Source organism: Euprymna scolopes, chromosome 9 (genome assembly GCF_053919585.1).
Source record: "Euprymna scolopes isolate OS-2025 chromosome 9, ASM5391958v1, whole genome shotgun sequence".
Lineage (NCBI taxonomy): Eukaryota > Metazoa > Mollusca > Cephalopoda > Sepiida > Sepiolidae > Euprymna > Euprymna scolopes.
The window spans coordinates 156801418-156818719 of NC_136490.1; positions in this window are offsets into that span (position 1 = coordinate 156801418).

Here is a 17302-nt window from a genome sequence, read left to right on the forward strand (position 1 = left end):
TTCAATTATTTATATAGAAGCGCAATTTTACCTAAATGCAAATTGGGAATAATTCTCCCTTTGACCAGTTTGGTACCGCCAAACCCGAAACACGTGTCAGTGGATTATTATATTTAAAAAATAATACATATGCCGCTCCCCATACATACAAAAATACATAATGCACAAGGCAGAAGATATCATTTCTGCAGAAAGTGAGATTTAATAAATGAACAAGACATAAATAAACATAGAGGCAAATGATTAGAAAAGTAATGTAGAATCTATTTCTCTTGCCAACTCGTTTGAATGAATATTACATTTCCCAATTCTAAAATTAATTCAATAATTTTAATATATTCGGCGTTATTTGAACTAAGCATAAACGATTCAAGAGGCTGCTATGTGATCAAAAAGGTCACAACCCCACGTTAGGCAAATTGTTCCATCTTGAAAAAGTTGCGGTCACACAATTTTCTTCCTCTGTTTCCAGCTGTCTGACTTCATATGCTACCGAGCTGATCCGATGTAAATATCAATAAATCCTTTGTCTGATAATTCACCTTCTATTTTTTGCTTCTCTTGATCCCAAATAGTCGAGGATAAAATAAAAATGGCGACACATCTATCATCCGAACGCGTGAATCAAGGCAGACGTCAATGTCAATGCGAAATGGATTTTCGAAACGTAAATAGATTAATGAATCATCGTTTTATCCGTCTCTTTTTGACGCGACTACCGGAATCGGATTTGAATATTTTTTCTTGGAAATCCTCCATTGTTTTCACGTTTTATTATTTTACCCGTATGCAATACTGGATTTTTTAAGGCAATTTTTACATAGCAGAAATATCGAAATTATTAAAATGTCATCCTGTGGAATGTTCGAAGTTGCTTTTGAACGCTCAAGGATTAATAATTGACGTGTTTTCTGTCAGATAATGATTGATATGCAAGCGGGTAAGTTCCATTTGTGTTGGTCAAGTGTAAATTATACAAAAATTATCTACATAAAAAGAAGGGGTTGTATAAATATATCAATATATAAATTTATATATATATGTGTGTGCGTTTGTGAGTTTTGTACATACATATATATATTTGACAGATGAATGAGCACTTTGATTCATAACGCTATAGACATTTTTACATGAATAGATCAAATAATATACGAGGGATATTTCAAAAGTAATATATCTTATTTTCATTTCGCCTGAATTGATCAGAGGGATTGCAAATTACTTAGTTGTGATGACTAAACTCATGCATTTATGCAATGAAAATGTCAGCTCTCTGTTGCTCCTATTGACGGTGTGAAAATCGAACAAACAACTCTTCTTACGAATGTACGTCAGAAGCACAGATTCGTCATCAATACCCTACAGTGTAGGGTTGTCCAAACTTTGTAGGGCCTACACGGATCTAAATTCACTGACTCGAGTTGAACGTTTATTTATCGGATGTAATTATGTCAGCACGCTTATGAGATGGGGGTGTTGATTTGAGTGGGGACAGCGATAGGAGTAACAAAATGTACCCCGGACTTTTACGACCAAAGAATAGTTCATTGCTTGCAAAATTGTGTTGATTATAATGATGACCATATACAAAAATACATTCTCGAGAGTAAAATGTTGTTGGTATAGATAGCTCTCGAAATTATCAGCCTACATTTGGAACGATTCTCCTGTTTATAAGCAGTCAGTATATGATTTATAATAAACTGCAGCCGTTTTGAAGTCAGAATTCTGCATACACGTAAAAATAGACCTGTAATGGTTTTAGGAGGATTCAATTTTAATATGTTTAATACATTTTATAACTAGAAACTTACAAATAAATATTAGTAAAGTAGAATATGATCAGATTCTAGTATTCATACCTTAGCAATCACCAGTGTATGAATTGCTAAGTACTGCTAGTGGGGTGAATCAGACGCAGTTACCAAGCCAATATTGGATATGCATAATTTGAACTAGACGTAACTCAGCGTCCAAACGCCGAGCTTCGCAGAGCAGCGACGAGCGGCGCCGATTATTAAAGCGTAACAAACGCTACTTCAAAAATGCTGAAGGAAACATGTAAAAAAATTAACAAGGGGTAAAAAAGAAACTAAAAAAAAAAACAATGATCTACCGCAACAATTTGTTTTATTTTTTATGTAATAAATAAATGTGTTTACAGGAAAAGGGGAAAAACAAGTAAGTTGTGTTTATTTTTTTTTTACACAAAAAAAGTTCATAATGAAACAGATAAGATTTTTTTTTGGTTTCGTAATTTTTTTTTCAACAAAATTTGTCAATTAAGAAATTTTTTGTTGTGCTTTTGATAATAAAATATTTGATAAACATACTCCATTTAAAACAGAAAAGTTTATAAATAAACTCTTATTTGTTTTCATGTATGTATAAATTAACAGTTTTTGTTTCTTTTCGGTAGGGTGGAGCTGAACAACTGTTTGTTATTGGCTATTTCTTTTTTTTAATTTTACCGTTAGGTTTAGACAGAAGTTTCTACGGGCGCAGCAGAAGATAGCAAAGTGAGGTAAAAAAAAAAAAAGAAAAAAAAAGGCAGCCGAGGTGAAAGAAACTTCAAAACCCAGTAACTTTCCAAAATATGGAAGACAAATTTCTGTCTCCACATAAACTTCAAAAAGTAAGTGTCAAGAAGCTCCCGGCTAGTCCCGCATTCCTTTTTATTATGTTGTTTAGCTTCCTTCCACATCTGCTCCACATGTTCAGTTGTCGTCTTGGTGTACGGGTCGACGAAATGAAGACTGTGCTTCACCGTAAAATGGTGAAATCTTTCTTCTCTTACTCCTCTAAATGATTACCAGTAGTCTAACACGACCGTAGTCTCCAGCAGTATATATTGTTTTAGAATAGGAAGAAGGGTTTCAGCGTTCCTATTTGGGACTACGACGAGGAAACCTTCCTTCCTCGCGAAGTCATAACAACCGAAAAACTCAGAGTGGCTTTAGTAGTTGGCCGACGTTGTATTTCCGACGGTTGAATACGGATTCGTCTATTTCGATGGCATGCATCAGACAACCAATCTGCCGTGAATGTCGGGAGAACTAATCACGCCATATGCCCCGTATCCAATTTTTTCAGTCTGTTATGATATGCGCAGACACCATCCCATATTATCAAATAACATTGGTAAATAAACGGTATTACACTGACGATCTGAAGCTTGGATTGTTGGAAGAATGTGCGTATCCTTAGGGAGGTCTAATGCTGTTCGTGTGCACATTCAAAATACACCCATCCATTCACAGATCTTCTTTTGGCGACTATACCCTCCTCACCACAGGAAACGCATGTTTTATTCTGCAATTAATTTGTTTTCTTGATAATAATAGACTACTTCTTCCGGCGTAACTAAATACTTTTCTAAACTGAATTTTTTTTTTTTTTTTTTTTTTTTTTGCTGTTGTTAACATAGTTTTCAGAAAAGGGCTGCTACAAGTGCGTATAATTTTGTGTTGTTTAGCGAAGTTAATGATTTTCCAATTTTTGTTTCGAAAAGAGCGTCCAGTACTTTGCAGCGCGTTGATTGGCTGATCGACATTTACGTGAGATCACAATTAAACCCGAGCGCATAACGTCATGTTCTGAGCAAAGCTGATTGGTCGCTGATTACGTCTGGTTTAAATAATGCATAAGTACCGATATGTATGTATATATATATATATATATATATATATATATATATATATAAACACGTGTGTGTATGTGTGTGTGTGTGTTTATATTAGCACGTGTGTGTATGTGTGTGTGTGTGTTTATATTAGCAAAGAGACCTGATATTACACGGGATTAAACAAGAATTCAAGATAATTCCACATTTTCTATAATTTACTCACATCAAAATCGTTGTTAAGAATTTCGTGAAACACTTCAGATCCTATGTCACATCTATATTTACATTAATCGTGTCTTCTGAACATTGCTTGGAATTTCCGCATTCATAATGTATGGTTATCATAGATATTTTTACTATTAAAATGGGAAATTAATTTCTCAACTCTTGCTGAAAATGTTTTACGTAGAAAAGAGTTAGCTTTTCTTAGTTGTAACCGAAAAATTACTGAGAACATATAATAAAAAATCTATGTATAAATAACGTATGTTATACTTATAATAATCACTATTTATTATTGAACAACTGAATGCTGACGCTAAAAATTATGTTCTGGAATACTTAAGCGAGAGTTAAACCCATTTTTTTTATTTTGAAAAGGAAGCACAAATAGAGATGAAAGTCCCTAATCCACGGAGTTTCAAAGAAATACTTTCTTTCTCGTACGAGGGGAGGAGTTAGCAAAGGCATAAAATATTTTGCTTATAAAGTATTATAAAAAACCAACTGTGAAAAGTATCATACTGGCCTAAACATGTAATGTATAATAATGAAACAGATTAAGTGGGATTAAAATTAAAAAATAAAATATTTCACGTGAAAATATGTTCCCATGATGTTGAGTCCAATATCCGGTGAATCAGAGAAAGTGGCAAAAATAAAATATCCATGCTTCGGTTATGTTGTGTACACGGTGTGAGAGATTATAAATGGCCCAAAGAACAAATATCTTAGCTGCTAGGCACTATGGAGATGAAGAAGTCAAGTTTGTGAGGTTATACAAAAAGAAGGCTATTTGAAGAATAAGTATAGAAAGTTACAACGGGGTGGATTTAGATCATTCAACCGTGAAGGAGTGTATTAGTTCAATTTCGATGTAGTGCAACGTTGATGAGTACGCAAATATAATGATCTGGTCGTCTTGACAATCTAACTTTGTAAAATAGTAAGTAGTGCAGTCATCATCATATCTTATCGCAATAGAAATTAACCCATCGCATGGCGGTGCTGCTTGCCGCCTTAAGGTCTTGGTGTGAGCAATGAGGACCCAATCGGCAGTTTTCCCTAAGGTGGTGCATCGTTTGTACCTCTCCACATGGACATAAATGTGAGGTGTCTAGACCCCATTTGTGGAGATTGTCTTTTGTTTTGCCTACTTTTTTCTAGATTTTTTTCCCAAAGTTTGAACCGTGAGGAAGTGTTTCTTTTGGGTTTGGTAGGGCTTTATTTTTATTCCTGGTGTTATAGTCTCGCCATCGTTCCATCCTATAGGAGGCGGCTTGCCTGGGATCGATTTCCTCTATATTGATGAAGCTACTGCGAGATTCTTGTCTTTGGTTCACTGCTTGATGGCCAAACAGTGAGTGTCTGCTGTCGTTAAGCTGTTTGTACCGTTCTATTCTGGTGATGACTTCTCGTCTGATATGTGGTGGAGGAATACGAGTTAGGCAGTATAGAGCTGGCAACAGAACTGGTTTTAGGGCAACAGTTATGGCCCGGTATGCCTTGTTCAGCTCTTCATCAATTTTATGGGCATGGCAAGATCTTGCCCATACTGGGGCACAATACACCGCTGTGGAATGGCACAGTGCGAGAGCTGTTTGCCTCAGTGTTTTGGGGTCGGCACCCAAATTGCTGGTGGCAAGCTTACTGAGAAGGCTGTTTCGTGATGACAGCTAACCTTTCAATTTGGTAATGTGTTTTCTAAAAGAGATTGTTCTGTCCAGAGTTACCCCCAGGTAGACTGGGAAAGGTTCATGTGTAAGCATGTTGTCATTCCACATTATTCTTAGTCTTCGATTTGCTTGGTGATTATTAAGATGAAAGGCGCAAACCTGGGTTTGTTTGGGTTTGAATTTAAGTACCACTTTTTGTAGTACCTAGAGAGAGTGCCTAGAACATCAGAGAGTCTTTTTTCTATGATGTCCAAACTATTTGTCTGGGTAGCAATGCATAGGTCATCGGTATATATATATATATATATATATATATATATATATATATATATATATATATATGATGTGTCTTCAATAAATTTCAAGACAATTTTGTGCATTGCATTTAGATTGTTGTAGGCTATTAAAATGTTAGTATGTAATTACTATAATCTTATGAGAAGACTGATCGATTTTTTTACGATTTCAAGTTCAAACAGAAGGAATTGTAATACACCCTAATAAAGCCTTGTTGTTACAGATAGTAAATTTCCAAAATGAAGTCTGAACGTGATGGTACTTTAGAAGAACATTATGAAATAAAGTTATATTTTCACCTGGAAAAATTCCCCAGAAACGTATGAAATGCTTCAGTCTGTTGTGGAGCCGTCTTGCATGAATCAAGCTTTAGTTTTTTAGTAGAATAGGAAATTTAAGGAAGCAAGGGAGCGTTAAAGGCGAGGAAAATGTTGAATGAGTACGGAAGTCAGAACATCAAAGTTTATTGGCCATATAAAGTATTTTCTGGTTGAGTACCGTTGTGGGTCTATAAAGAAAATTAGTGCACAATTTGATGTCTGTGTGGAAACTGTACACAAAATTATTTGCGATGAATTGAAGATGCGGAAGATTTGCGCGAAGTATGATCCAAGTGTGGTCAGAGGAGACCACATACTATTTGACAAAGATGGGCACCAAAAAAGTTTATCACCCTCCAAATGGTCCAGATTGCTCTCGCTGTGACTTTTGGATATTCCAAAAGTTCAAGTAAAATCTAAGAGGCTGTCGTTATAGGCCAATAGAGTGGATAAAAGAGGGTGCACGAGGGTCTGTGACACGCACACACAAGAGGATGTCTATTGGGATTTTCAAAGGTGTATACAACATTGCAAGTACATTGCAGCCGGAAGTGATGATTTTGAAGTGGACTATAGTTTCATGCATGTAATATATTTGTGCCCATACGAAAAAGTCTGTAAACTTATTAAAGGCGCCTCGTATACGTGTGTATATATGTGCAGGTGTGTAAATATATGTAGACGTATGTAAGTATAACTGAATATTTGAATGATTACCGTAGCAGAACAGGTAGAAATAATTTGTACAACAAAATATTTTGAACTGCGTCCCTTTGTGAAAAATCAATATAATTATATTTTATCTTACGATTTATTATCAAATTCTATCCCATTTACTTTTATATATTATTATTTAATATATTTTATAATATTTTAGATGCAAACATAAGCTGTGTTAAGTAAACAGTTATATTGATTGAATCTTACTTTATCGAACAAGTGAACTGTGTCAATCGTTTTATTGCAGATTAGTAAAAAAAATCAATATTTCATTAAATATACCTCACAGAAAATGAAAATTGTATCATCAAATGACTGTTTGAAGGTTAGTTATTTCCCAAAATTTCATTCAAATCTGTGCGATATTCACGAAGTTATAACATCTTATTAATTATCAAGTGATTCATACTGTCATTCGCTTTATTTCAGTTTTTTTAATGCCAAAAAGGGGCAATTAACGGTGATCGAACAGTAAACCATTGTTGCTGAACTCGCAAAAAGATTGTTTATCAAAGATTTAGCTATGGAGCTGGAAAATGGTCCAAGAAAATTGGCTTTATTCGGGAACAACCCAGACAAAAAATCTAGAAAGGATAAGGGCACCAGGAGGAACCTTTCACATCGTGATATTTTGAAAAATTGTAGGGAAATATATACCGAAACCAAAACAGCACCAGTGCTTCCATTTTTGGAAGAGCTGGAATCGGCCCAGGATTCAGGCAGATCTGGTTTAATGTGTTGAATGAGACCACAAGGAAAATCAAAACTATTCCACAGCCTCCCTTGAGCATACAACATAGGGGAAAATTAATGGCTTGGGCATAGAATTACATGAAAATGGATTTGTAACGTGTCCTATTTACAGATGATACCCGTGCTACTTTGACGGTCCGGATGGATGGGCTAAAGTTTGGAACTCGAACGTAACTCCATCTCCCGTACAGAGTTCATCGCCAACAAGGAGGTGAAGGCGTCTTGTTTTGGGCGGGAATCATTAGGGATAAGGTGATTGGATTATACCGAGTTCCAAATGCTGTAATCGTATCAGCAATGCGTACACGGCCTTGTTGGATAAACATTTGCCACCATGGCTACATGACCTATCATTGTCACGTCGCGTTCAAATAGTTTTTATGCATAACAATGAATCATCCTATTTTACTAGGGCGACTGCAGCCTTTCTTGAATCCATTGGATTCTTTGGAGAAACCCGCAGTAGCTGGCAACCATGTTCTCCGGATCTTAATCTCATTGAACATCTCTGGTAGATATTAAAACGGAAGGGAGCAGAGCAATTTATTCCCCTGTGGAGTAATGTAGAGGATGTGGCCAGAACCATAATTCTTTTGCAGATCAAACAATTGACTTCTTTGGTGGACAAAATTTGGTTGTTTAACTGTTTTTCAAAAAGTAATGGATATGGCGATTAATAATTCATTTAATAGTGGTACCTAGGATGTGGCTTTGTTTATTATTGTTTAGCAGAACCATATAATAAAAAGTAAAGTTTTCATGATGACGTCATATTTTTACCTAATACGACATTTCAAGAGGCCTGTAATAAAGCGATGGACAATTTGAACACACATCTTTCTACTCACCCCCTTCATAATGTCACTGAAAATTATGTCCCTGATGGTAGTCCCCTGCTTCAAAGTGGCACTGTGCCTTGTTTGGGGTGAAAATTGAATAAAAAAATAAAAATAATTCCATGATAAAGAATAAAATGTCATAATTTTGTGAATATCCCATGAATTTGAATAAAGGTTTCAGAAATAACTAAATTTAAAACAGTCATTTGATTATACAATGTATATTTTTGTAACATTTCTTTAGTGAAATATTGATATTTTACTACTGTGCAATAAAGCGATTGAATCAGAATTATTGAAATAGAAGGTAATGCCCAGGGGAAATTACTCATGAGAATTTTGAAATGTAGATCCATTACTATGTTTTGCTTATTTATTAAAAAGTGTCGCTCTGTTTACGCTTGTTGTATGCATATAAATTAACCTAGATATAGCGACGAACTCGACATAATGCACATGGTTTGTTGTCAATTTATTAGTTTATGACTGAATCGCTTTCATGCATATATATATATATATATATATATATATATATATATGTATATATATATATATATATATACAGTTCTGGTAATATATATATATATATATATATATATATATATATATATATATATATATACAGTCCTGGTAAAAATCATAAAACCACTTAAGAAAGTAAGTGTTTACGCATATTATCGATGTGTTAATCAATCAAATGGTTGTAACCATTGCCAAAAGGGAAAATATGATGGAAAAAATGAAATCTGCATTATTCGAAACCTTAACCCTGATCTATTAATTATTAAAAAAAAAACATTTTCACCTAGTAAAAATGATAAGACAACTGATAATTTATCTAACAAAAGGGAATTATAAATTAATAAAAAGGGTCTCAGTATTTAGTGTAGCCTCTATTATTACGAATTACTTCGAAATCTCTACTCAGCATGTTTTCGACTAACTTTTTTATCAGTTGCGAAGGAATTTTATCCCATGTATTGAAAACTGAATCAGAAAGTTCCTTTATCGAATCATAATGGGTTCCATCCTTGAACACTTCTTTTGCCATCCATCTCCAAAGATTTTTAATGGGATTGAGATTCGGAGAACATGCTGAATGAGCTAACAATTCTATATTATTTGATGAAAAGTATTCTCGTGCTTGTCGAGAAGTGTGTATCGCAGCGTTGTGTTGCTGGAAAATCCAATTTCTTCCACACAGACGTGTATCTTCAGTCATGATAGAAGCATTTTCAAGCATTGAAATGTACTTCAATGATGTTTGCCGGCCTTTCACTGCTTGCAACTGTAGGGTCCCAACTGACGAGAAAGCACCCAGATCATTAAATACCCTCCTCCACTATGCAGGGTTGAAAAAGTCTATTTGGGCAAATTTTTATCATGTCAATAATGTTGAGATCCATCTGGACCTCTAGATAAAACTTTTTCTCATCGGAGAAAATTACATTTTCCCACTCCTCTTCATCCCAAAGCTGATATTTGGTGGTATATTTAAGTCGGTTAGTTTTGTGCTGTTCAAGAAGACGTGGTTTCTGCAGTCGCTTTAAATGATTGAAACCCTTCATTTTTAGATGCCTTTTGATTGTTTTAGGACTACATTCTGCTGCTGTTTTGCCTTTAAATCGACTTGAGCTCATACTGGAGTTTTTTGTTTATTTTTTACTTTTTCTGATACGGCGATCCAGTGATGGGGTTGTTTTTTTGGTCGACCTGGATTTTTTTGTGCTCACATTGATCTGAATTTCTTTAAAAATTTGTGATGACCGTTTTGCTACGATTCACTTCGTTTGCAATGGATCTATGATCTATGGGAGAGTCCACCCCTATTAAGCTCAAAGATCCTTCCTCTCTCAAACTCTGATAATGGTTTCCCTTTTGTCATTTATAATTTAGTAAAATGTTTTTTATCCACAAACAAGTTGCTTTTAGTAACATAGAAATCTTTTCGTTTTCATTTTTTTTTCAAAACTAGTCGATTTTATTAAAGTGGTCTTATCATTTTGACCAGGTGAAAATGTTTATTTTAAATAATTAACAGATCCGGGTTAAGGTTTCGAACGAAGCAGATTTTTCCATCATATTTCCCCTTTTGGCAATGGTTTGAACCATTTGTTTGATTAAAAAGTCGATAATATGCGTAAACGCTTACTTTCATAAGTGGTTTTATGATTTTTACAAGGGCTGTATATATAAGAGCAAATAGTTAATAAAACATGTTAAAAAACACTTTGAAAAAGAGTTATAAACATATTTACTCTGAAAAAGAAACACTAAATAAGTGGATAGTCCTTAATCCGCGGAGTTTCGAAGAAATACTTTCCTTCTATTCAGGGGGTAGGAATTAGCAAAATGCGGGATCAGATTTTGCATACAAAAGTATTTGATGAAACTGCAAGTAAGTCAAAGATCTTACTTAATAACAAAACGTTAAGCCGAGGGAATATCGCGAAGAAAATGTTTCACGTGATTTGATAGTCTGGTGAAATGTAAAATATCCAATGACGGTAAAATCCAAAAATTTATCTATCTCCTATTTTGTTTTATGGAGCTTTTACATCTGGTTCAGATTACTTTATAAATATTAATTCTTTTATATTTATAATATACTTTAGTTTTGCCATCTTGGATCATTTTGGTAAATTTAATTGTAACTTTTATTATATATATATATATATATATATATATATATATATATATGTATATATATATATATATATAAAGTTATAATATATATATATATATATATATCGCTATAAAAATATATATCGCCATATATATTTTATAATTTACTACCTTGCTCTGCATACGTATTGAGCACTGTTGAAGGAAATAATAGTTTCCACTAAATTTATACTTTCGTATATTAATTTATGTGACTAAACGAAGTAGTTATATATATATATATATATATATATATGTGTTTAAAATCTATGAATCTATAGTATGTAATTGATTCCAATATTGATAGCTGAATAAAAATAAAAAAATATATAAGCCTTTGACACAAGCACTTATTTGATTAGATCTTCGGAAAATGAAAGTAATACTATGAAAATAAAAAAGTCAACCAGTTTAGTATGTAAAAATATGGTGAATAGAACATTCTAAAATTAATTTATCGCCATACTGGAAGTAAATCATAAACACTGTCTAAAATGTAAAGCAAAATGTGGAAATACTGAATATCAAGACCGTTTTCTTTTATAAATGTTTAAACCGCATTTGCGTAGCGATATAACTTGTGATATTTCTAGGCTAGACAGTCATGTAGAATAGTGAAAAATGACTTCAAAAAGAATGTTCACTCTTTGAAATTGATTTTCATTTCTAGACACACGTTGCCATTAACCACAAATTTTATTCAATATTTGTTATGCCGCGCGCACACGTTGAACTGTTCAAATGAATTACATTATTTTCCTAGCAGAATTCTATGTATCTAAAAGAGAATGTTATTTGAGTGTTGTATTTGAATAAACCTATTATTTTTCAATAGAAATCTGTCTCCCATTTCAATTTTAAAAACATGAAAGATTTGTGATTCAAACAGCTTTTTTATCTCGCATAAAACTAAATTAAACAAAATACATTCTAACTCACTAGCCTCATTCTGCATCTCATACTAATCTAATAATTGCTTTATGTAGTAATATTCTTACTACGATTATATTAAACACCTAAGTAAATAAAGCTGCATCGCAACTTAAATATAAATTTTCTATTTTATGTTTTGTATTCTTTAAAACATTTTGCTTTAAAGTGAAATAAAACTTTAACTCTTTTTCATTGTAATTAATTCAGTTTCCTAGATTATTTTTTTATTTTTCCTTTCTCGAACATATATTGTATAAAATCGGTTCCAATACATATCACTTGTTAATTAAATTCAAATTATAATTCCTTACTTTATTATGTGTCATACTACGATTTGCATCTATCACTGTTATTATGAACTCCTAAAGTAACTGAGGTCTGGCTCAGAATTTATACTTCTTTACTTTCGTAAATTTAAATATTAAATATGTGTTTGTAGGGTATTCTGTAATTTAATCATGAATTCTTCGCGTAGTACCCAGTTTTAGCTATCTCTCTCTCTCTCTCTCTCTCTATATATATATATATATATATATATATATATATATATATATATATATAATTTAAAGGAGATTAGAACGATAGTCTAAAGAGCTGAGTGTATTTTAATGTAACAGTGAAATTACTAGTTTAATTAAAATACAGGAAATAGAAAGTGCTCGTTGTAATTTAGATATATAATAAGCTCGATAGTTAAATGTCCTAGAGATAATTCAATATTAAGTAATGTGATTTATAATTTAAAATTTAAAAATTTAAAAAATTTAAAAATTTAAAAATCAAATTTTAATTAAATTAAAAATCAGTTTCATAAGAAGGAACAACAACAAAATCAATTATCTGTACGATCGTTTCAGAATACAATGCTTTTTATTGTTGTATACATCAAGTTATGTAGAACAATTATATATAGTTTTTTGGTAAGCAAGGTCTCCTCATCAGCAAATTTAGGAGGGTTTTTTATTGAATTTAAAAGACACCATAAATAAACCTAGCATTAAAAGTAAGGCAGATGAATCTGAAAAATTGAAATAAAAGGTCTGGATTTAAAATTTATAAGAAAATTAATATGGGTTAGTTAAATAATAACACCAACTTAAATCAATCTACCAATCAATTACTAATCAACCCACCACATAATAATCCAACAATAGACCTAACGGAAAATAATCACAACAATCAAGAGGTAATATATATTAGTTCCACATCTGGCCTAATAAAACATAGAATTTCAACGCACAAACATTCTTTTAAAAATAACTGTCTATCAAACCAAACTACTCTATCCAACTATATTTGGCAACTAAAAAAAACAGCAATATTTCTTTCAACTTAAAATGGCAAATAATTGAGACTTACAAATCATATAAACTAGGAGATAAATTTTGTGCACTATGTACAAAAGAGACCCTAAAAATTTTAAAATATGAAGATATAAAATGTACAACCAAACTATTAAATTCAAGACAGGAGCTTCTGACATGTAGTCATACACGTTGGTTTAAATTTAATAAATATAAACCACCTTAAATCATTAAAAATTACTTATTAGTAAAAATAGATTACAATTATTATTTATTTTTTTAATAAATTAAGTTAGAATAATTACTTCCCTTAGACCCGTAAAATAAACAATAAATAAAATCAAGAACACATGACAATTATCTCCCCTTAAAGCTTGTAATAGAAATATTCTCTCTATATATATATATAAACTGTAGCGTCTTTAAATCAAAAATACGCTAACGGAAACAATTTATTGCACGAGCGTCCCCATTTTTAAATTCATCATTCAATAAGATAAAAAGCTATAGCAAACAGCTAAATGACTACTTTAAACACAGTTCCTGATTTCAAAAAAAGATAAAATTAAAAGGTAAATATCACTGTATATTTTTAAATCAAATTTATTATGTAAATTCAAAAATATATATTTTTCTATACTTATTTCTATCTCTAACCCATATTAATTTTCTTATAAATTTTAAATCCAGACCTTTTATTTCAATTTTTCAAATTCATCTGCCTTACTTTTAATGCTAGGTTTATTTATGATGTCTTTTAAATTCAATAAAAACCCTCCTAAATTTGCTGATGAGGAGACCTTGCTTACCAAAAAACTATATATAATTGTTCTACATAACTTGATGTATACCACAATAAAAAGCATTGTTTTCCGAAACGATCGTACAGATAATTGATTTTGTTGTTGTTCCTTCTTATGGAACTGATTTTTAATTTAATTAAAATTTGATTTTTAAATTTTTAAATTTTTTAAATTTTTAAATTTTAAATCATAAATCACATTACTTAATATATATATATATATATATATATATATATATATATATGTTCAATCTGTCTTTACATGAACGATGATTTGTTGCTCGACAATCATGAGCATGTTTCGGTCTTCTTGTATTTAGTAACTAGAGCCCTCTTCAGCCAATAAACGCTTATTTTCGAAATCGGAATTCTTTCGAAAATAGGCGTTGTTACTTACAAACCTAAATATACTATTAGAAACATTTTATTAATAAAAAACGCTATAAATTCAATCAGACTATTTTTTAAATCAACAGTTTATACTTAATTTAAAAAAAAATGGGGATATAATGTACGACACTTAATCACTACACATTTGCTCGTCACATAAAAAAGTGTTCGCTTTTAATCGTAGTCCTATTAGGTTCAGTCCTGATAATATAATTAAAATAATCTTGTATATAATAAAGGGAACTACCTTAGACTGACAACAACGCATAAAATACTACTATATTTGTGTTATTAGCCATTACGTTATATAGCTATAGACCACAATTACATACAAATTATTTCGTAATATTAAAAAAATTACATTTAGTCTGAGGAGAGCAATGACGATAATCCTCCTAACTGAAATACGAATTAGCAAGACGTTCACCCTCACTTTACTTACTAGTCTTATGATACCAGTTTACACTGCTTTCTTATATACTTAAACATACTTTTCATGGGTTATAACCATCATTAACCGACTTCAGACTTCTTACACATACGCATGCTCTTAGCCTTTACATCCGACACCAATAATGATTTCTCCCTGTCAAACCTTCCGACACAAAACCTTGATAAGAGCATTACCAAGTACAAAAGGTTATCTGTGTGAACATTCTTAGAAACAAGCAAAACCGTTACGGAGTCAACAGGGAACAAAATCTCTCTAACACACAAAATGTATTTATATAAAATATTTCGCATTATATTATTTTACATTAATTCTTTGTTGCATTATAATATTTTACATTAATTACTTTATTTAACATTGATTTGTGTATGGGAAAATACGATATTTTATGAGAAAGATATTGTAACTTGCTAGAAGCATTGCTCGTAGTGTAAGAACGATATGTGTTTAAAGGCTATATCAATGCAATATGTGGGAAACACGGAGGACAATATTATTGCCAATATTAGAAGGAATTAATTTATTGTGGACTATTACCCTCATCTTTCTTAGTTGTGTTTCACGAGGTCTCGGCAACTATTCCTTTGGTCTTCGCCAGGTGGTAACCGCGACAAGTAATGGGTTCCGAATCTCCTAACTGCATTCTCAGCAATTACTTCCATCCATAAGTGTTGTCGTCTTACCATGTTTTGGCCAAGTAATCTTCTGGCTGACTCAATAGGATTGAAACCGCTATCTTCAGACAATATTCACCTGGAACCATAGAGTCTCAACGCCTCTATCCACTGCGCCACGGGTTACCACCTGACGAAGGTCAGAGGAATAGTTGGCCGAAGCGTCCTGAAACAACATCTAAGAAAGATGGGGATAATAGTCTGCAATAAATAATTAAATATTAATCATCTCAATAATGAATTCCAATAAAATAACATGTATTTGAAGAAATCTTCAAAAATTTTCAGTTATTGATTATGCCTCCGTTCAGTCTCGAAAGACAAAGCTTCCCCCTGTAGGGGCAGCTGCGCGTGTAATTATGAGGCAAGGATTTCGATATCCACAACCATAGCTCTTCTGACTCGCCACTCTAAAGTCCAATGGCAATAAGTCCAGGACTACTGGAAACAATGCCGAGATAAACGGAAAGCAAGTACAACACCTGGAAGTCTCAAATGGTCACCCATTATGTGCTGACCAGATTCAACGTTGTTAAATTTCGGTGATCCAGTGGCGAGTTAATAGGAGTTAATGCCCAGGGGAAATTACTTATGAGATTTTAAAATGTGATTCATAGCTATTTTTTAATGTGCTTCTTGTTTACGTTTTTTATATACAATAAAATTAATGTAGAAATAACGACTAACACGACACATAATACGCATAGTTTATTCTCAATTTATGAGTCTATGACTGATCTCATTCATGTGTGTGTGTATATATATATATATATATATATATATATATATATATATACATATATATATACAGGATCGTATGTAGGTGCTTGAAATTATAAATCTAAATATATAGTGTTTCATTGATACGAATATAAGTAGCCGAATAACAATAGAAAAATATATAAGCCATTGATACAGGCACTTATTTGATTAGATCATCGGAAAATAAAAGGAAAGATATGAAAGTAAAAACGTCAAATAATTTGGTATGTAAAAATCTAGTGAATGGAACATTTTTCAAATGAATGTTACACCATACTGGAAATAAATCATAAACAATGTCTGAAATGTAAAGCAAAACATAAAATTACTGAACAGCAGAACCGTTGCTTTTATAAATTGGAAAATCGCATTTACGTAGCAATATAACTTGTGACATTTGAATGCTAGACAGTTATTTACAATAGTTAAAATGCCTTCAAAAAGAATTTTCACTCTGTGAAATTAACTTTCATTTCTAGACATACGTTGCCATTAATCACAAATCTTATTCACTATCTGTTATGTCGGGCGCGCATGATGAAATGTACGAATGAATTACGTCATTTTCCATAGCAGTATTCTACATATCTAAAGCGTTAATTTATTGAGTGTTGTATTTGAATAAACCCCATTGTTTTACAATTTTGGAATTTAACAAACATCAAAGATTTCTGAATGTTGCCATGAGAGATTTTAACAGTTTTTTATCTCGCATAAAACTAAATTAAACAAAATTTATCTTAGTTTCCCAGCATCGTTTTATCCTTCATACTATTCTGTTAATTATTTTAGATTATAATAGTGTAGCTACGATTTTTATGAAACCTAAATAAATAAAGCTGTCTTTCAAATATACATTTTCTATTTTTCTGT